Source organism: Staurois parvus, unplaced genomic scaffold (genome assembly GCF_062004578.1).
Source record: "Staurois parvus isolate SC_StPar_1 unplaced genomic scaffold, SC_StPar_1.0 ptg000037l, whole genome shotgun sequence".
Taxonomy (NCBI): Eukaryota; Metazoa; Chordata; class Amphibia; order Anura; family Ranidae; genus Staurois; species Staurois parvus.
In genome coordinates, this window is record NW_028317833.1 from 451,943 (window position 1) to 474,544 (window position 22,602).

The window sequence follows — 22,602 nt, forward strand, 5'->3', positions numbered from 1 at the left end:
GTGTGTGCAGAGATATGTACAATGTGTAGTGTGATTGATGTTTTCCTACATAACCGCACCCAACCCTTGCAATTGCTCATGTATACGGGAACTGGGGGCTTTAAAATGTGTTTTTTGTGTTTTTTTCATTTACAGTGTGTTACTTTTAACCTTTTTTTCCTCTGAACTTTATTATTGCCATATAGGGGGTTAATAGCCTCGCATGTGATAACATATTGCTGGTCACAGATTCTCTGTAAAGAAACACAAGAGGTCTATCAGACCCCTAATGTCACCTCTGGTCCCCAAAAAAGATGGTCAAGCACAGATCATGTTTTATCAGCTCCTTGAAGACACGAATGTACATCTGCCAAATCTGTATCTGAGTAGACCATAGAAGCAGCATTAGAAAGAAATGTGAGCATGGCTTCAGTCAGGCGATGGTCCTGGTGGTCATGGTCTTGTTCTCCTTCAGGTCCTCTCACCTTGTAGATGGTGACATGGACTTGTTGTGTGGGAATGAGCAGGAGGGGCTCGGGGTTCTCTTGTACCCAATCAGCTTGTTATGGATAAAAGATGAAAGTGTCTTCTGGGAAGTTACAGGGATTTGGATGTTTAGAGGGTTACATAAGTGGGCGGGGCTGGTATTAATGAGGGGCGTGGCATATGTTAATCAGTTTCTTAGCATAGATGATATAAACGGTATAAATAGATCCTTGAAATGTAAACAATCTATCTCTTTCCTTCTGTTGTTAAAGTGTCACATATATATGATGAATAAAGTTGGATGATATTTTCACCGCACAATACCGTGGTCTGGGTTCTTCTACAACACATCCCCTCAAAAATGTCCTCTTCCAGTTCTAGGAGTCTGGTGGAATGGGACACAAGCTGATGGTATCTCTTAGGCCCCTTGTATATGGGATGTGGGTGTTTGCAGAGAGGCATGTTGAGTGCATGCAAGATTTTTTTTTTTTACACAAAGTTGTCAGAGACGAGATATTTCTCACACAAGACATGGATATATGTGGAATTACACCCCCAACACACATTCTGCTAATTCTGGGGATACCACATATGAGAGCATTTTTGGAAGCCTAGCCACGTAAGGGGGTCCAAAATCTAATGACCACGTTCAGGCTTTCAAAGGTCATATTTAGTTTCCATACTACCTATCCCAGTTTCAGAGGTCCTGAATTGCCAGGAATGTTCAAACACCTCCCAAATGACCCTGTTTTAGAAAGTAGACACCCCAAAGTATTTGATCAGAGGCACGGTATTTTGCAGATCTAATTTTTATCAAAAGATTTTGAAAAATGCAAAAATTACATAAAAAATCCATGCGTCGGCCTGCCTGGGTGATATAGCTGCAGCAGCTGCTCCTCCAATTAGGCATCCACCGGTCCAGCACAGTGCAGAGGGATCATCACATCCAAAGAGGGATCTCCATACAGGTGCACATTAAAGATTAAGATGTGGGATTGGTGAGCCTTTAACCACTTGGTGACCACGCTATACCCCTGGTTACCCAGTTCTGGAAGGGCATCATATGATGTCCTTCCAGAACATGCACTGCAGCGCACCCCCAGGGGTGAGCACCTGACGAAATCTGTGATCACTGAGCCCTACGGACACAACTGATCACGTGATGATGTGGCCTTTTACCACGTGATCAGCTGTATCCAATGACAGAGCAGATCAAGCAGTAAATACAGTTGCTGGTTATCGGTAACCAGAAGCTATCAAAGGGTAGATCAGCACTGATCATCAGGGCCCTGATGATCAGTGCCTTGCAGTGCTGCCCAGCAGTGCCTCCCACCAGGATCCAGCAGTGCCACTCATCAGTGCCCCCTGCAAGTGCCACCCAGCAGTGCTGCCAGTCAGGGCTGTCAGCGCCACCCGTCAGTGCCGCCTATCAGTGACTATCATTGCATATCAGTGCTTCCTCATCAATGCCCCCCAGTGTCATCTCATCAGTGCAGCCTATCAGCGCTGCCAATCATTGCCATCTCATCAGTGATGGCTATCAGTGCGTCCTATCAGTGGTGCCTCATCAATGCACATCAGTGCTGCCTATCCTTGCCACCTCATCAGTGCTGCCTCATCAATGCACATCAGTGAAGGAGAAAAATTACCTGTTTGCAAAATTTTATAATAGAAACAAAGCAAAGCTTTTTTTTTCAAATGTTTTTCTCTTTTTTTTGTTTATAACTCCCCTCCCCCCAGCGGTGATTAAATACCACCAAAGAAAGCTCTATTTGTGTGAAAAAATTATAAACATTTCATATGGCTACAATGTTACATGACCGCGCAATTGTCATTCAAAGTGTGAGAGCGGTGAAAGCTGAAAATTGGTCCGGACAGGAAGGGGGTGACAGTGTCCGGTAGCCGAGGGGTTAAAGGGGAGGATCTAGAGGCTGAAGGTTTTTTACCTTCAGTGTGATGCTCCTCCCCCTTATACTTATCTGATCCCGATCCAGCACTGTGCACAAAAATAGAAGCTCTCCAGGGTCTCTGACTCCTCATTGGCTGAGATACTGCAGCCAGTGAGGAGGGAGTGGGGGTGGGTCAGACCGTGCTCTGTGTTTCTCATAGTTATATAGAGGCGGCTCGAGAGTGAGCACACATGAGTGCCCCAAAGTAAGCATCTTGCCTGGAGCGCTGGTAGGGGGAACCGGGAAGAGGAGGATCCTGGTGGCTCTGTGCAAACCCATTACACAGAGCTGGTAAGTTTGACATGTTTGTTATTTAAAAATTCTGAACCTTGACAACCACTTTAATCTTCTGATTTTGTGAGCACATAAACGCATGTAAATGTGAGTAAACGCAATGCAATGCACATAAATGTGACTCTGGGAGCAAAATACAAGTCTGGCTCCTCTGATTACCTGTCCTTCCCCATGATAAAAATGTCCTGCGAACGCATGTAACCTCACATGTGGGAAGTCATGAGAAACGTGCAGTTCCTGGTGTGACCGGAGCCTGACCGGGAAAACGTTTATGTGGGGTGACGTTTGGGGACAATGTGATCAGTGACACCCACTTATGTCTGATCTCACTATTACTTTTCTTTTCTATCTGAGTTTTCACTTCAATACGGGAAATAATGTGAAATCTGAGGGAAATCTGAGAGCCATATGAAGACTTTGGGCCGTTCTATTGTCTGTTCATATGTCTGTGTGTACATCACACCGAAAAGAGGGACATTTACAGGGCAAAGAGGGACAGAGAAATATGGTGTCACACAAGGGAGAGTGATGGGAGATATGATCAAATACAATCTCATTACCTCCTCTGCTCACACTTCCAGCAACGTCTCCTCTATAATTCCTCCCACATGGAGCTTCCTGTCTGTGCCTGACATCACTTCCTGTCTGTGCCTGACATCACTTCCTGTCTGTGCCTGACATCACTTCCCATCTGTGCCTGACATCACTTCCTGTCTGTGCCAGACATCCCTTCCAGTCTTTACCTTACATCACTTCCCATCTGTGCCGGACATCACTTCCTGACTGTGCTTGACATCACTTCCCATCTGTGCCCGACATCACTTTGTCTTTGCCTGACTTCACTTCTTGTCTGTGCCTGACATCACTTCCTGTCTGTGCCTGACCTCACTTCCCATCTGTGCCTGACATCACTTCCAATCTGTGCCTGACCTCCCTTCCCGTCTGTTTCTGACATCAGTTCCTGTCTGTTCCTGACATCACTTCCTGCCTGTGCCGGACATCACTTTGTCTTTGCCTGACTTCACTTCTTGTCTGTGCCTGACATCACTTTCTGTCTTTACCTGACATCACTTTCTGTCTGTGCCTGACCTCACTTCCCATCTGTGCCTGACATCACTTCCCATCTGTACCTGACCTCCCTTCCCGTCTGTTTCTGACATCAGTTCCTGTCTGTTCCTGACATCACTTCCTGTCTGTGCCGGACATCCCTTTGTCTTTGCCTGACTTCACTTCTTGTCTGTTCCTGACATCACTTCCTGTCTGTAACTTACCTCACTTCCTGAATATACCTGACCTCACTTTCTGTCTGAGCCCGACATCACTTCCTGTCTGTGCCTGACATCACTATCTGTCTGTGCCCGACCGGACTTCAGGTCTGTGCCTGACATCACTTCCTGTCTGTGCCCGACATCACTTCCCATCTGTGCCCGACATTGCTTTATATCTTTGCCTGAAACACTTCCTGTCTGTGCCTGATATCACTTCCTGTCTGTAACTTACCTCACTTCCGGAATAAACCTGACCTCACTTCCTGTCTGTGCCAGACATCACTTCCTGTCTGTGCCTAACATCACTTCCTGTATGTTCTCAACATCACTTCCTGTCTGTGTCTGACATCACTTCCTTTCTGTGCCCGACCTCACTTCCTGTCTGTAACTTAATTCACTTCCTGAATATACTTCCTGTCTGTACCGGACATCACTTCCTGTCTGTATCTGACCTCACTTCCTGTCTTAACTGACCTCACTTCCTGAATATACCTTACCTCACTTCCTGTCTGTGCCTGACATTATGTCCTGTCTGTACCTGACATCACTTCTTGTCTGTCACTTACCTCACTTCCTGAATATACCTGACCTCACTTCCTGTCTGTGCCTGACATCACTTCCCGTCTGTGCTCAACATCACTACCTGTCTTTGCCTGACCTCACTTCCAGTCTGCGCCTAACATCACTTCCTGTCTGTGCCTGACATCACTTCCCATTTGTTCCTGACCTCACTTCCCGTCTGTGCCTAACATCACTTCCTGTCTGTGCCTGACATCACTTTTTTTCTGTACCTTACATCACTTTATGTCTGTAACTTAAATCACTTCCTGTCTGTAACTTACCTCACTTCCTGAATATACCTCACCTCACTTCCTGTCTGAGCTTGACATCACTTCCTGTCTGTGCCTGACATCACTTCCTTTCTGTGCCCAACCTCATTTCCTGTCTGTAACTTAAATTACTTTCTGAATATACTTCCGTCTGTGCCGGACATCACTTCCTGGCTGTATCTGACCTCACTTCCTGAATATACATGACCTCACTTCCTGTCTGTGCCTGACATCACTTCCCGTATGTACCCGAACTCACTTCCCGTCTGTGCTCGACATCACTTCCTGTCTTTGCCTGACCTCACTTCCTGTCTGTGCCTGGCATCACTTCCTGTCTGTACATGACATGTCTGTACCTTACATAACTTTCTGTATGACCTCACTTCCTGTCTGTGCCTGACCTCACTTCCCGTTTGTTCATGACCTCACTTCCTGTCTTTACTTGACATCACTTTTTTTCTGTACCTTACATCACTTTATGTCTGTAACTTAAATCACTTACTGAATATACCTGACCTTACTTACTGTCTGAGCCCGACATCACTTCCAGTCTTTGCCTGACATAACTTCCTGTCTGAGCCCGACCTCACTTCCTGTCTGAACCCAACCTCACTTCCCGTCTGTGCCCGAGATCGCTTTATGTCTTTACCTGACCTCACTTCCTGTCTGTGCTCGACCTCACTTCCCATCTGTTCCCGACATTGCTTTATGTCTTTATCTGACCTCACTTCATGTCTGTGCCCAACCTCACTTCCCGCCTGTTCCCGATATCGCTTAATGTCTTTGCCTGACCTCACTTCCCATCTGTGCCTAACATCACTTCCTGTCTGTGCCTGACCTCACTTCCCCTTTGTTCCTGACCTCACTTCCTGTCTGTACCTGAACTCACTTCCTGTTTGTGCCTGACATCACTTCTTTTCTGTACCTTACATCACTTTATGTCTGTAACTTAAATCACTTCCTATCTGTAACTTACCTCACTTCCTGAATATACCTGACCTCACTTCCTGTCTGAGCTTGACATCACTTCCTGTCTGTGCCTGACATAACTTCCTGTCTGAGCCCGACCTCACTTCCCATCTGTGCCCGACATCGCTTTATATCTTTACCTGACCTCACTTCCTGCCTGTTCTCGACCTCACTTCCCCTCTGTGCCCGACATTGCTTTATGTCTTTACCTGACCTCACTTCATGTCTGTGCCCGACCTCACTTCCAGCCTGTTCCCGATATCGCTTTATGTCTTTGCCTGACCTCACTTCCCGTCTGTGCCTAACATCACTTCCTGTCTGTGCCTGACCTCACTTCCTGTTTGTTCCTGACCTCAATTCCTGTCTGTACCTCACCTCACTTCCTGTCTGTGCCTGACATCACTTCTTTTCTTTACCTTACATCACTTTATGCCTTAACTGACCTCACTTGCTGAATATACCTGACCCCATTTCCTGTCTGTGCATGATATTACTTCCTGTCTGTACCTGACATCTTCTTGTCTGTAACTTAAATCACTTCCTGTCTGTAACTTCCCTCACTTACTGAATATACCTGACATCACTTCCTGTCTGTACCTGAACTCACTTCCTGTCTGTGCCTGACATCACTTCTTTTCTTTACCTTACATCACTTTATGCCTTAACTGACCTCACTTGCTGAATATACCTGACCCCATTTCCTGTCTGTGCATGATATTACTTCCTGTCTGTACCTGACATCTTCTTGTCTGTAACTTAAATCACTTCCTGTCTGTAACTTCCCTCACTTCCTGAATATACCTGACATCACTTCCTGTCTGTACCTGACCTAATTTCCTGTCTGTGCCTGATATCACTTCCTGTCTATAACTGACATCACTTGTCTGTAACTTACCTCACTTCTTGTCTGTACCTGACATTACTTCCATTCTGTACTTGACATCACTTCCCATCTGTGCTCAACATCACTTCCTGTCTTTGCCTGACCTCACTTCCTGGCTGTACCTGACATCACTTCCTGGCTGTACCTGACATCACTTCCTGGCTGTGCCTGACATCACTTCTTGTCTGTACCTTACCTCACTTCCTGTCTGTAACTTATCTCACTTCCTGAATAAACCTGACCTCATTTCCCGTCTGTGCCCGACATCACTTTCTGTCTGACATCCCTGACATCTGTATCTTACATCATTTCCTGTCTGTAACTGACATAACTTCCTGTCTCTGTATATGTGTGATCACCACCTTGTGGAACTCAGAAGAACAGCAGCCTGTGAAATGTAAGAAAATGAAACCAAACTGTGTACGACGACAGCAAGATTTATAACCTCCTTCAGCTTTGGAAAGTTTTACCCCCTTCATGATCAGGGCATTTTTTTTGCTGTTCAGCACTGCACTACTTTAACTGGCAATTGTGCGGTCATGCTACACTGTACACAACTTAAATTGACATAAGAGCTTTCTTTTGGTGGTATTTAAACACCACTGGGGGTTTTTATTTTTTAATTCTGAAAACTAGTGATATTTTCTACTTTGTTATAAAACATATCCCATATGTAACGTGCATGTAAGATGTGAGTAGCTGAGATGTGATCTGTAGAAAATATGACAATGCAGATTTAGCATTCCATGTTATAATAATATAAGATGTGTTCAGAATTGATGTGACATAAATGTACAGATATGAGGAGCTGAGATGTGATCGGTAGTAATATGTAATTGTAAATTTAGTTTCATTCCTTGTTATTAAAGATGTATTCAGTCATATATTCAGTCATAGGTACTCAGAGACATGTGCCCACCCATTAGTATCTGAAAAGACAGAGCAGCTTCTAGGCTGAAAGTGACACCTAAATGCCAATAAGATTTGTCACCTCCTGGGAAACCTGGAAGGAAAGGGCTCTAGACGGGTTGGCTTCATGACACAGCGGGAGACCAGAGCTTTGAAGTATATCAGTAGATCAAAGGAATATGTTTCATCTCTCATAAAAGCTAAAATAGTTGCAGAGAGATGAAAATACTTCCTTCTGATTGGACACTCTGTGGGCAACATCTGCATGTAAAACTGTATTAGTGGCCTATGTGGGGTCCCAGAGAAATGCAGGAAATGGTTATATGGTGCTTGATTGAGACAGCTAAACAGTGATTGGTACTGTCATGATCGGACTGATGCGCTGGTGTCGGAAATTCAATCCCTGACTTAGTGATTCAAACCGTTCCTGGTCCAATCGACTTTGGGCACTTCAGTACCCAGAATGTCCTGTGGTCTGGTACAGGAACACTCCCCAAAGTTGATTGGCCAAGGAGTAATGTCCAGCCTAAGTCCATATTCCCATAAATTGAGGACCCTGAGATATGGACGTGGTGATTCGTATGAAGCCCGTTCTATTGACTGACGGATTGCTGACTTTCTCTGACTTGCTCCAGTCGCAGGATGACTCTGGGTAAAAGTTTTATTTCTGTTTTATTCCCGTTTATTTTATAGTCAATAGCCAATTGTATGTCTTCTTGTATTTTGTGTATTATTTGTAACTTTTTATACTTTGTACATGTTTTATGCACCACCACTTTCAGGATATTAAATCATAAAATGAATAAGTGACTTCTGGGTATTTAAGCTCGAGCTCATATCTCCGGAGAGATTAGATTGTATTGTATTGAAGTGTCTTTATATACTCGGTCAAGTTCATTGCCAATCTGGATGCAATTGCACTGTGTGTTGGCAGATTGTAAGGGTGACAGGTCTGCCAGACGGAGATCTGTGTGTGTGTGGTGGCCCAGCAGGCCAGTCAAAATCTGTTGGGTGGTGGCAAGCTACCGTTTATTGTGTGTCTGGTGTGGGGGTATGTGGACAGTGGAAGAGGGACTAACACCGGGGTTCTAGCTTGTAGGATAGCTGGAGGAATCCTAGAAGGGTGTTAATTGCTAGGCTGCTCCTCAACCCTTAGTGTGCACCAGATTGTCTGTCTGCCCGTGTGTGTGGTCAGTCAGCTGGATTGGATTGGAGTTTCCCTCCAGTGGTGGCCAGAGGTAGTGCGGGCTATGATAGTATATCACGGCCAGTCTTATGTATGTATATATATTCAGATTAAGTCCCCCTTATTCCCTCTTACCCCAAGTCATGGCCGCACGTGCGCGCCTTGGTTAGCCAGTCGCTGTGGGCGTGTGCGTCGGTTGGATCTGTGACACCATAAAATCAGATTTCTTCATAAATGTAGTACAACGTGTATTCTGCTCCGTGTCTTTGGTAGAAGCATAGCTGAATCCGTAGATATTGATTGGTCTGTGTGAAGTTATGGCGTCTACAAACTATGGGATATAGAATGGAATTTATGCAGCTTTTACGTCGCTGTTACTTTCTGACTGCCGATCACATTTCTTGAGGCACTAAAATGCCCGGACCTTACAAACATCCCCAAATGTCCCCTTTATGGGAAGGATACATCCCAAGGTATGTGCTGAGAGGCATGTTGTGTCCATGGAACATTTACAGTTATTGCCATAAGTTATTGGAAAATGAAAAACAAAACCTATTTACACCAAGTTGTCATTTAATGAGCTATTTCTGGCACACGCCATGGGGAGATGTGGAATTACACCCCAAAACACATTCTGCTACTTCTCCCCAGTATGAGGAACCACAAGTGACAGACTTTCTGGCAGCCTTGCCATATACAGGTCCCAAAATCCAATGCCCACCTTAAGGAGGCTTAGGCAACCATCTTACAGTGACAGGATGGGGGGGGGAATCTGAATCTCCAGTCACTAGCTGGGAATTCAGATTTTTAACAATGCTGCAGACGTGTTATTTCCCCCCACACTGCCCACCGCTATACAGCCGGGAGTGTGTGGACTTTAGTAAACCCGAATGTTGGCTGTCATGTGGAAGTGATACAATTGGCTGTGAAGCCACCTATCATTCCCACACCCACCACTGAGATGTGCCCCTCCCCCTGACACCATGTGGGACAGCAGAGCCCGGTACTGTCATGGTGGGTGTCACTGGTAAGGACAGAGGGAGCTCAGCGGACCTCCTATACACAGACCAGGACGTGACATGTACATTGGGGTGCCTACATAGGAACACAGTGACCCCCACACACGTTACATATCAGCGCACATGCCGGAGGGAGAGCAATGATTGGAGCACCAGTGCTCCTGTGTAACTCTATACTGATGACCTGGAGGGGCTATTAAAGCGTTCCAAGTGCACACAGTGTTACGGCTTGACATGTTGGGAATCCCATTTCCTCGGCACATCCTCATCTTTTATATTTCACCAGAAAATAGGTCATGAATTGCATTTATGTGCTCAGAAATAAACGTTACTATATTGTTCCTGAAATGTTGCCTTTCATAAACTGTTGTGCTAATATCATGTAACATAGAAAATGACAACTCCCAACATTGGATTATATAGGGTGTGTGCTATCAAAGAATACATCAGATTTGGGGTTTAGTGATCTTCAGGACTAAAATGATTTGGTGTAAAAGGTGGAAACAAAAAATAAAAAATGTCCCCAGGACTCCATGGACCCCTTCATTCCACGCTGTCTCCAGGAACCGGGAAACCACAGAGAAGCCAAGTGTCCCCCGACTTCCTCTCCAGGCTGGGATGTCACTCTGGTCGGGTGCCACTTACAGGGGAAGAAGCAGACTGCACTGGCCTACATCTGCTCTATGCTTTGTCTGATCAGGATGGCGGCCATTTCTCCCTGAACACAGAGCGTCCTAAACACGAGGTAAACGTGGTGCAGCATTGAGCCCGTCCAGCTGTAGTGTAGACTTTGACAGGCTGCAGGCAGCGGGGCTGGACGCTGTACCTGTGCCTACCAGGTGTATTATAATGCCAGCATTGCACCCACAGGGGCCGGACCCCCCATGTACAAGGGGCCTAAGAGATACCATCAGCTTGTGTCCCATTCCACCAGACTCCTAGAACTGGAAGAGGACATTTTTGGGGGGATGTGTTGTAGAAGAACCCAGACCACGCTATTGTGCGGTGAAAATATCATCCAACTTTATTCATCATATATATGTGACACTTTAACAACAGAAGAAAAGAGATAGATTGTTTACATTTCAAGGATCTATTTATACCATTTATATCATCTATGCTAATAAACTGATTAACATATGACACGCCCCTCATTAATACCAGCCCCGCCCACTTATGTAACCCTCTAAACATCCAAATCCCTGTAACTTCCCAGAAGACACTTTCATCTTTTATCCATAACAAGCTGATTGGGTACAAGAGAACCCCGAGCCCCTCCTGCTCATTCCCACACAACAAGTCCATGTCACCATCTACAAGGTGAGAGGACCTGAAGGAGAACAAGACCATGACCACCAGGACCATCGCCTGACTGAAGCCATGCTCACATTTCTTTCTAATGCTGCTTCTATGGTCTACTCAGATACAGATTTGGCAGATGTACATTCGTGTCTTCAAGGAGCTGATCAAACATGTTCTGTGATTGACCATCTATTTTGGGGTCCAGAGGTGACATTAGGGGTCTGATAGACCTCTTGTGTTTCTTTAAAGAGGACCTGTGACCAGAAATATGTTATCACATGCGAGGCTATTAACCCCCTATATGGCAATAATAAAGTTCAGAGAAAGAAAAGTGTAAAGTAACACACTGTAAATGAAAACACACAAAACACATTTTAAAGCCCCCAGTTCCCGTATACATGAGCAATTGCCAGGGTTGGGTGCGGTTATGTAGAAAAACATCAATCACACTACACATTGTACATATCTCTGCACACACCAGAGGGAGAGGAATAACTCTAGGGCCATCATTCATGGTTCACTATATACACTGATGACTGTAAAGGCTTTTAAAGCGTCACCTATGGACAATTTCTGATACTGAAGTTTGTCACCATTTCACAAATACGCACAATTTTTAAAGTTTGACATGTTTCTGATCTATATACTTGATGCCAACAAAATATTTTATATTTCACCAAACAAATTGGGTCATATATTGAGTTTTTTGTGTATTAAAATGATCTTTAGTATGTTTTTTTACAGAAAATATGCATTTGAGAACAACTGTGCTAATATCCTGTGACATAGAAAATGGCAACTATCACAATTATATTCTCCAGGGTCTCTGCTTCAGAAAATAAAACATGTTTGCAGGGTTCAAGTAATCTTCTGTTCTAAAATGTGAAATTAATCATGTGCATAAAAAAGCAAAGCCACCATATTACTAAACCCATCCAATAAAATGGATCCCACTTCCCCCCACCCAGGTGACTGTTGGAACTCCTTTACCTTGTGTAGATATCTCCTTCTGAGATCCTCATGATCTAATATAAACGTACAACACTCTCTGACACCAGATTGTAGACTACACCTTGATTTTCTGAGGTAGTCAGCCACCATGCAGTTCTGTGACACCACCTTAGGTGATGGAGTCACTTCTGCTGTCAGCTCTGCTATACCATCAATGGTGTCATTGGTTATCTGATCCATGACTCCAGTACACCGGTTCATCTTACTTATCTTAGATTACTTAGATTCCCCATCCCGTCTATGAAGGGCTCACTGCATAAAACATCTCCACTCCAGAGAAAATGTTTCTTCTCACTGGAAGGCCAGGGGAGTATTGGAAGAAATTGAGGCTTTCCCTTACAGATATGGGGGAGGGGCAACATAGCCTAAAGTACAGCTATGGGTGGAATTTAAGGGAAGACATGTTAGAACGCCCCTTCCACAAAAGAAGCAATGTATCTGGGAGGACTAGGAATCCATTGGACCAATGGGGATTAAACATTCTGCAATTACATTGAGGCACCATGAAATGTTACTGGCCTGTTATTGGCTCTCCTATTGTTAGTGAAGTGAGACTCCCCTTGTCGGTGTCATTAATGGAAAGAAACCATGTGAAATGTTTCCCCCAAATCCAATACACCTTTTACAGCAGGACAGTAAATATCAGAACACAATTCAAACATCAGACCAACAGCAGGAAGTCTGCTAACTGAATGTGTAATGCAATCTGTCATTAGCATTCCCAGAGTTCCCTCTGCAACATAGTTGTATCAGCTGTTGGTCCTGTCTGTAGATCTGTTATTTTCCCACCTTCTGTAACAGGGGGACAACCCTGATCATTCTGCAGGAACATTACACAGCAGTGTTGTCACCCTGTACAGGGAAGTCTTAGATAGATTATAAGTAAGACACACAACAAGTAAAGCCCAACTCAGTATTGGAAGGCCTGCATCAGCTTGGGATGTTGTTTTCTCACTGAACAGAGACTTCTTTCTAGATGGTGTCACAGACACAGACCTGCCTGAAAGGTTGTCATCCATGAGAGGAGATGAGATGTGGAAAGGAAGCATTGATAACGGGAGAGGAGATGGAACAGGTAATGGGAGGAGTGGACAAGGTGGGCTTAGCTGGAGACCTCAAGACTGGCTGATGATGTATCAATAGTCAGAAGAACCTGGAATGGACTCTCCCAATGAGGCTTCAGAGACTTGGTAAGGTGACAATAGACCCCATCCTAGTCTCTGGTACTGAGGCAGTGTTGGTCATGTATTACCTCAGGATCCAGAAATGAAGAAAATGCTTGGAAACACAACTCAGTTGGTGAATCATGAAAATGCATTACATGTTCATTCAAAGCTCCATAAAAAAGATAAAGATGAGAATCATGAGGGAAGCTGTTCAGTTATTGATGCTTATCTTAAAAAAAATTGTCAAAAGGTAAAATATTCAAATCCCTTCTAGTTGTGTATTGATGGACATAAGCACTAAACTCAGTTCATCCGATCATTACATTCCAGTTTGCTCAGATTTTAGTTTGTTCCTTTAAAGTAACATTTTATTGTTTCCCTTCTTCTCTAGCTTGTGGGATGACATTGGGGATGTGAAACTTGCTTGTGACACCTGAAACTTCTTTAACCTCCCTAGCAGTCTGATATTGTCCATATTTCTGTGCTCAAAGTGGTACTTTTTTGCATGGAAATATGTATTTTTTTTATTGTAGGTCTGTAATTTTTAGGAATAACTCACTGAAATCTATCTGAACACGAGTCTAGTAAATGTCCTGGGTAGGATAAAATTTGAAACACAAAATCATTTAATAAATAATCATAAAAATAATAATATAATAATACATTTAATTAAATAATATAATCAAACCAAAAACACTGAAATGTGAAATGGAGCGCCAAGTTCGCACATCGCTGAGCTCAGTCGCAAAATTGTTTTCAGTGTCTGATGATGAATTTCCCCAACAAATCATTATCACTCAATTCTGCAAGTGGTTCTGATTTACTATCGCTGTTCTCTACCCGGTCTAAAACCGATTTTGACCTAAAGGGACACTTTTTGGACGCCATGGACGTTTCTCAGTTTCCAAGCAGAAAGAACAGTAAAAATGCAGGCAGGGTGCCAGACAAAGCACTCGGGACAAAATATATGTGAAATGGTTTGATACAGGAATGGAATACTATGTGATTTTAGTGTATTTAGTGAATGTCACTTTTTTTCATTTTCAAATTTCCCGCCGTTCCATCCCCCGTACGTCCCGACACTCGCAGGAGACGGAACCCAGATGACAGATGCCGGCATCCGCCGCAGGACATTACAGGGGACACTGCAGGAGGGACATTGTGGGAGCGCAGAACAAGGTAAGTGATCGAGGGATCCCGGAGCAACACTGCAGTGTATTCCTGAGTGTAGCTCAGGGTTACAGCTTGTGGTACTGAAACTTTACCCCGAGCTACACTTGGGAATACCGCCAGGGGGGTTAATATCTCTTTTCTTCCAGAATTTAATCTATGCTGAAATTTGTGAATCCTGTGGCGATAGATTAGCCCAACATTGACTGTAAAAGCTTTATCACATGGAGAGCATTAAAATGGCTTCTCTCCAGTGTGACTCCTCTGGTGTCTGATAAGATCTGACTTCTGTGTAAAAGCATTGTCACATTCAGAACACCGATATGACTTCTCTCCAGTGTGAATCCTCTGGTGTCTGATAAGATCTGACTTTCCTGTAAAAGCTTTATCACATTCAGAACACTGATATGGCTTCTCTCCAGTGTGAATCCTCTGGTGTGTGATAAGATGTGACTTCACTGTAAAAGCTTTATCACATTCAGAACACTGATATGACTTCTCTCCAGTGTGAATCCTCTGGTGTATGATAAGATGTGACTTATGTTTAAAAGCTTTATCACAGTTAGAACACTTATATGGCTTCTCTCCACTGTGAATCATCTGGTGTGTGATAAGATCTGTCTTCTGAGTAAAAGCTTTTTCACATTCAGAACACTGATATGGTTTTTCTCCAGTGTGAACAATCTGGTGTATGATAAGATGTGACTTCCTTTTAAATCCTTTGTCACATTCAGAACATGGATATGGCTTCTCTCCAGTGTGAATCATCTGGTGTGTGATAAGATCTGACTTCTGTGTAAAAGCTTTATCACATTCAGAACACTGATATGGCTTCTCTCCAGTGTGAATGCTCTGGTGTATTTTAAGCTTCCTCTTGGTTGTAAAGGTTTTGCCACATTCAGAACACTGATATGGCTTCTCTCCAGTGTGAATCATCTGGTGTCTGATAAGATCTGACTTCTGAGTAAAAGCTTTCTCACATTCAGAACACTGATATGGCTGCTCTCCAGTGTGAATCCTCTGGTGTCTGATAAGATCTGACTTCTGAGTAAAAGCTTTATCACATTCAGAACACTGAGATGACTTCTCTCCAGTGTGAACAATCTGGTGTCTGATAAGATTTGACTTCACTGTAAAAGCTTTATCACATTCAGAACACTGATATGACTTCTCTCCAGTGTGAACAATCTGGTGTACGATAAGATATGACTTCTGTTTAAAAGCTTTATCACATTTAAAACACTTATATGGCTTCTCTCCAGTGTGAACTCTTTGGTGTACTATAAGGTGTCCCTTGCGTGTAAAAGTTTTGTCACATTTAGAACAATGACATGACTTCCCTCCATTGTGAACCTTCTGGTGTGTGATATATTTTCTCTCCATTGTAAAATCTCCAAACAAGTAGTTTGAAATGACTCCTCTTATGTATACTGGGGTTGGACTTTATTGTAAAGCCATTGTCACTTCCAGAACACTGAAATTACTTTTCTCCTGCTGGATCAATGTGGAAGAGGATCCAAACCATGACGACTTTTAGAACACAGATATGACTTGTATCCCGTGTGAATCTTCCAGTGAACTGCAAAAATGAACTTCAGTCAATTAAGACACCCATATGTCTTGTTTTCCATGTGACTCAGCTGTATTCATGAAAACCAACATGACCGGAAACTTGGTTCATCAATCCACCTGTACAAAAAAAAAATTAAAATGCTACATAAAGTATTTTTCTATTTTTAATGTTCATTACTAAATATATCTTATGAATAGAAAGAATATGTACAGCATTATCTACAGTATTTTTTAATCAAATAGATTGTATTAATAAAGTTTCTAAGTGTGCACAGTATTCCCAACATTCAGCCCAGACAATGGAGTCATACATTCTCACGTATAGGCGGTTGTGGCACTGTTACAGATCATACAGAACAATAACTTGCTTTGTCTACTGTGGTGTCTGTGGTGTCTGTGGTCGGTGTTCGGACAGGGAAGCTGTATTCTAACGGAAGTAGTCAAGCGCAGTCTGGGGTCATTTCCGTTACATCCCCAAAAAGACTTGCAGCTGGAATTGCAGCCAAAGGGGGTCCTACAAAGTATTGACTCCGGGGGGCCGAATACAAATGCCGCCACACTTTTCACAGGTTTATTGGTCACAAATGTTGGAAACCATTTCTCATTTTCCTTCAACTTCAAAATTATGTGCCACTTTGTGTCGGTCTATCACATCCAATCCCAATAAATACATTGTAACATGACAACATGGGGGGGCATTTCAAGGCACTGTAATGTGTATTGCTATCATGTAGGGGACCAATAGCCTCCTATATGATGGCATATAGGTGACAGGTTCTCTTTGTGGAGACCCCCGGGGTCTATTAGACTCTGGATGTCTCCTGTCTGTTCCACTGCAGATGATGGAACACAGACCGCCTTCCATCAGCTGATTCCCCGGCACTGATCCCGGAGAATGACAGCTCCAGTCCAGGGAGTGATGTCATCCACGTCATACATGTCACTTCCTGGTCTGTGTACAGGAGGTCTGCTGAGCTCCCGCCACCCTTCCCAGTGACACCCACCATGACAGCACCGGGCTCCACTGTCCCACATGGTGTAATAGGGGGAGGGGCACATCTCAGTGGTGGGTGTGGGAATGATAGGTGGCTTCACAGCCACTTGTATCACTTCCACATGACAGCCGACATTCGGATTTACTAAAGTCCACACACTCCCGGCTGTATAGCGGTGGGCACTGTGGGGAAAAAACACGTCTGCAGCATTGTTAACAATCCAAATCTCCAGCAAGTGGCTGGAGATTCAAATATAACCGCCCCCCCATCCTGACACCCTAGGATGGTTGCCTGAGCTGCCTTATGCTGGGCGTGGAGCCAGGTGCACAGTCATTGGTAATTGAGTGGTATGTGGGTGGAGCCAGGTGCACAGTCATTGATAATAAAGTGGTATGTGGGTGGAGTCAGGTGCACAGTCATTGGTAATAAAGTGGTATGTGGGTGGAGTCAGGTGCACAGTCATTGGTAATAAAGTGGTATGTGGGTGGAGTCAGGTGCACAGTCATTGGTAATAAAGTGGTATGTGGGTGCAGCCAGGTGCACAGTCATTGGTAATTGAGTGGTATGTGAGTGGAGCCATGTGCACAGTCATTGATAATAAAGTGGTATGTGGGTGGAGCCAGGTTTACAGTCATTGATAATAAAGTGGTATGTGGGTGGAGCCAGGTGCATGGCCATTGGTAATTGAATAGTATGTGGCTGGAGCCAGGTGCACAGTCATTGGTAATAAAGTGGTATGTGGGTGGAGACAGGTGCACAGTCATTGGTAATAAAGTGGTGTGTGGGTGGAGCCAGGTGCAGTCATTAGTAATAAAGTGGTATGTGGGTGGAGCCAGGTGCACAGTCATTGATAATAAAGTGGTATGTGGGTGGAGCCATGCGCACAGTCATTGATAATAAAGTGGTATGTGGGTGGAGCCAGGTGCACAGTCATTAAGTGGTATGTGGGTGGAGCCAGGTGCTTGGTCATTGGTAGTTGAGCGGTATGTGTGTGGAGCCAGGTACACGGTCATTGGTAGTTGAGCAGTATGTGGGTGGAGCCAGGTGCATGGTCATTTTCAAAGGCAAGTTGTGTCAGTTGCTTTTTCAAAAGTTATTGGAGCCCCAAAAACATTATTTGATAGCCTTCCTCCCCCATCCAATACTAATAAGCCTTTACACCCCCCACCAGATGTGGGGGGTGTAACACCAGATATACTCACCCACGTCCCCCATACAGGTCCCTAACCTCCGGGTCCTGGTGGGGGAACTGCTGATCCAGCTCTGCGATTCCCCCCGAGATCACCTCTCCTCTGCCGTCCCCCCGTGATGACATCATCCTCTTCTCTATTCTGAGAGGACCCCACTGGAGCCCATCCAATAGGAAGTGTCCATGTCAGGCAGGCACCAATGTGGTCACCCAAAGAAGGACCCAAACCAGGAAGTAAACAATAGCAGACTCAGGGTGGTCATGTGATCACAGATACAGGAAAGTATAAAAAGGACTTTTACATTAGAGGGGTATTGTTTTCTTTAATAGAATGTTCAGATAGAGGGGGAGGAGTTTATCATGGGGGAGGAGTTTATCCAGGGGAGGGGCTGTAAAAGATTACTTTACTTGGAAGATGATGTTTATTAACCACTTCCTGACCGCGCTCTAAATGAAAGATGGCTGCAGTGCGGCTCTCTCATTCTGGGAGGATATCCGTGGACGTCTCCCCAGAATAACGCCCCCCACATGGCCCCCTGGGGTCCTTCTGACACAGCTGATCACAGATTGTGGGGAAAAGCCAATCACAGCTCATCACTTGCCAGTTATTGACATTCCTTTCCTTCTGTGCTGGCACAGCTGCCTATCAGTGACACCTCATCAATGCTCATCAGTGACACAGAGAAATGACCTATTTGCAACATTTCATGACAGAAACTAAGAAAACTTTTTTTCCAAACATTTTCAGTCTGAGTCCCACTCCATGTACCTTTGTAATATATCCCCTCTACTCCTCCTATTCATATTACTATCCTGTGTTCCCAAAATCTCACTTCTTTAACCCTCTGCTCCACCCTAGAACTTGTACATCTCCCCCTCACTGCTACCATCTCCCTGCTACTGCTCTCATCACCTCCTGCTGATACTTCACTCTCCTGCTGACCCAAACACCAGGACTGGAAGACATGTGCGCTCATGTACATCCCGCTCCCATCTTACTTTCCTCACCCTTCTTCTTCTCTTCACCTCTGGGGATATCTCCCCAAACCCTGGTCCTCCACTATTTCACCCCCACACCAGGCACCCTTCTCCTAACCTCTGGGGATATCTCCCCAAACCCTTGTCCTCCACTATTTCACCCCCACACCAGGCACCCTCCTTCTCCTAACCTCTGGGGATATCTCCCCAAACCCTTGTCCTCCACTATTTCACCCCCACACCAGGCACCCTCCTTCTCCTAACCTCTGGGGATATCTCCCCAAACCCTGGTCCTCCACTATTTCACCCCCACACCAGGCACCCTCCTTCTCCTAACCTCTGGGGATATCTCCCCAAACCCTGGTCCTCCACTATTTCACCCTCACACCAGGCACCCTCCTTCTCCTAACCTCTGGGGATATCTCCCTAAACCCTGGTCCTCCACTATTTCACCCCCACACCAGGCACCATCCTTCTCCTAACCTCTGTGGATATCTCCTCAAACCCTTGTCCTCCAGTATCTCACCCCCACACCAGGTGTCCTTTTTCCTCCCGGAATAGCTGCAATCAACCCAATTTAATATCGGTCCCCGTGCTCCCAAAACCACACTCCATTTTTCATGTGCGCTCTGGAATGCCCGCTCTGTCTGTAATAAGCTCACCTCTGTCCATGACCTTTTTGTCTCCCGCTCCCTTAACCTACTAGTAATTACAAAAACCTGGCTTCAAGCAGCAGATTCTACTTCCCCCGCAGCACTTTCCTATGGAGGCCTCTTCTGGACCCACTCACCCAGACCCAGTGGTTGGAAAGGTGGTGGAGTTGGTTTGTTTCTATCCCCACTGAGCACCTTTCAAGTCCTCTCTAACCCTCCCTTTCTATCATTCTCTTCTTTCAAAGCCCACTGCATCCGGCTGTTTTCTCCCATTTCTCTGAGGATTGCAGTGATCTATCGGCCTCCTGGACCCGTGTCCCGCTTTCTTGATGATTTCTCCACCTGGCTCCCCTACTTTCTCTCCTCTGAAATACCCACTGTCATTCTCGGAGATTTTATCATCCCTATTAATGTGAACAACTCGGCTACATCCCAACTCTTCAACATAACCTCATCTTTTGCATTAGCACAATGTATACGGTCCTCCACTCACTCTGATGGGAATACATTAGACCTTGTTTTCTCCCATCTTTGCACTCCCTACAACCTCACAAACACCCCTTTCCTCTCTATGATCACAATCTCATCACCTTCACAGTCTCCTCATCTTCAAACACTTATCCCTCCAAGCAGCAAACAATTACCCACAGAAACCTTCACAACTTGAGCCCTTCTCCTTTCCACTCTGCAACTGACCGCCTCTATGACAGAATCTCTCCCCTGTCCTGCCCTGACCTGGCCACTGCTGTCTACAACAGTTCACTGTCATCTACACTGGACTCACTTGCTCCTCTAACATGAAGCATCAGGCCCCGACCATTACAACCTTGGCAGACTGACCACACCAGAGATCTTAAACGACATAGTCGTGTGCTGGAGCGAATGTGGTGTAAAACCAAATCTCACCAAGCATTCACCTGATATAAATCTGCTTTCTTAACATACAATTCCTCCCTCCATGCTGCCAGACAAGCCTACTTTGTCACTCTCATCAATAGCTTGTCATCCAGTCCTCGTCGTCTCTTCTCTACTTCTAACTCTCAACTTTCTCCACCTCCACCCAGTACCTCACTCACTGCTCACGAGATTGCAAATCATTTCAAAAACAAGATTTAGACAATTTGTAGGGGCATCTCCACTGCACAGACATCCACCCCACTTAGCATACCTTATACTAAACCTCCCTCAACACTTTCCTCTTTTGACCTTGCTACTATCGAAGAGGTCACTAAGGTTTTCTCAGAAGCCCGTCTCACTACCTGCCTTCTGGATCCTGTCCCCTCACAACTACTACGGTCACCTTCTTCTTCCATCGTATGCTCCCTCACTCACATCTTCAATCTCTCCCTCTCTACTGGTGCCTTCCCCTCCCCTCTAAAGCATGCACACATCAGTCCCATACTTAAATAGCCCTCCCTGGACCCCACCAACCTGAACAACTTAAGACCCATCTCCCTACTCTCATTTACATCTATACTCTTAGAACACTTAGTCTACAATCACCTGAGCTCCCACCTCACCAAAAACAACCTCCTTCACCCTTTACAGTCTGGCTTTCGCTCACTACACTCCACTGAAATTGCCCTACTAAAACGCCCTAATGATCTACTAACTGCTAAAACCAATGGCCACTGCTCCATACTCATCCCAACCAATGGCCACTACTCTGTACTCATCCCAACCAATGGCCACTGCTCCGTACTCATCCCAACCAATGGCCACTGCTCCGTACTCATCCCAACCAATGGCCACTACTCCGTACTCATCCCAACCAATGGCCACTACTCCGTACTCATCCCAACCAATGGCCACTACTCCGTACTCATCCCAAACAATGGCCACTACTCCGTACTCATCCCAACCAATGGCCACTACTCCGTACTCATCCCAACCAATGGCCACTACTCCGTACTCATCCCAACCAATGGCCACTACTCCGTACTCATCCCAACCAATGGCCACTACTCCGTACTCATCCCAACCAATGGCCACTACTCCGTACTCATCCCAACCAATGGCCACTACTCCGTACTCATCCCAACCAATGGCCACTACTCCGTACTCATCCCAACCAATGGCCACTACTCCGTACTCTTACTACTTGACCTCTCTGCGGCTTCTGATATGATTGACCATCCCCTCCTCAAAAAAAAACTCCACTCTCTTGGCCTCTGAGACTCTGCTCTTTCCTGGTTCTCCTCCTACCTATCGCAGCGCTCCTTCAGCATTACCTATAATGCTTCCTCCTCCTCTCCACTCCCTCTCTCTGTAGGGGTCCCTCAAGGTTCTGTCCTTGGAACCCTTCTCTTCTCCATCTACACCACCTCCCTTGGTCACTTGATAAACTCCCATAGCTTTAAGTACTATCTCTATGCTGATGACACACAAATCTATCTTTCTACCCCTCACCTCACTCCTGCAGTCTCCTCCTCACCTCACCCCTTCAGTCTCCTCTCGCATTACTAACCTACTAAGTGACATATCGGCATGGATGTCACTCCACTTCCTCAAACTCAATCTTTCCAAAACTGAGCTTTTAGTATTCCCCCCAGCCCGTGCCCCTCCCCTGACTTCTCCATCAAGATCAATAACAGGATTACTAGGTGTAATCCTAGACACCCATCTGTCCTTTCAGTCCCAAATCTAATCACTGTCCAAATCTTGTAGACTTCACCTCCACAACATCTCCAAGATATGGCCGTTCCTAACCACGGAAACCACTAAGCAACTTATTCACTCCCTTGTTATGTCTCGCCTTGACTATTGTAACTCTATCCTCATTGGCCGACCTCAT

The 22,602-nt window shown here is 45.1% G+C and overlaps 1 pseudogene; it reads right to left on the reverse strand.

Annotated features, from left to right (window-relative positions):
- Window positions 1-13,972: 13,972 nt before the first annotated feature.
- LOC149470593 (uncharacterized) overlaps window positions 13,973-22,602 on the reverse strand; it is a 48,359-nt pseudogene continuing 39,729 nt past the window's right edge.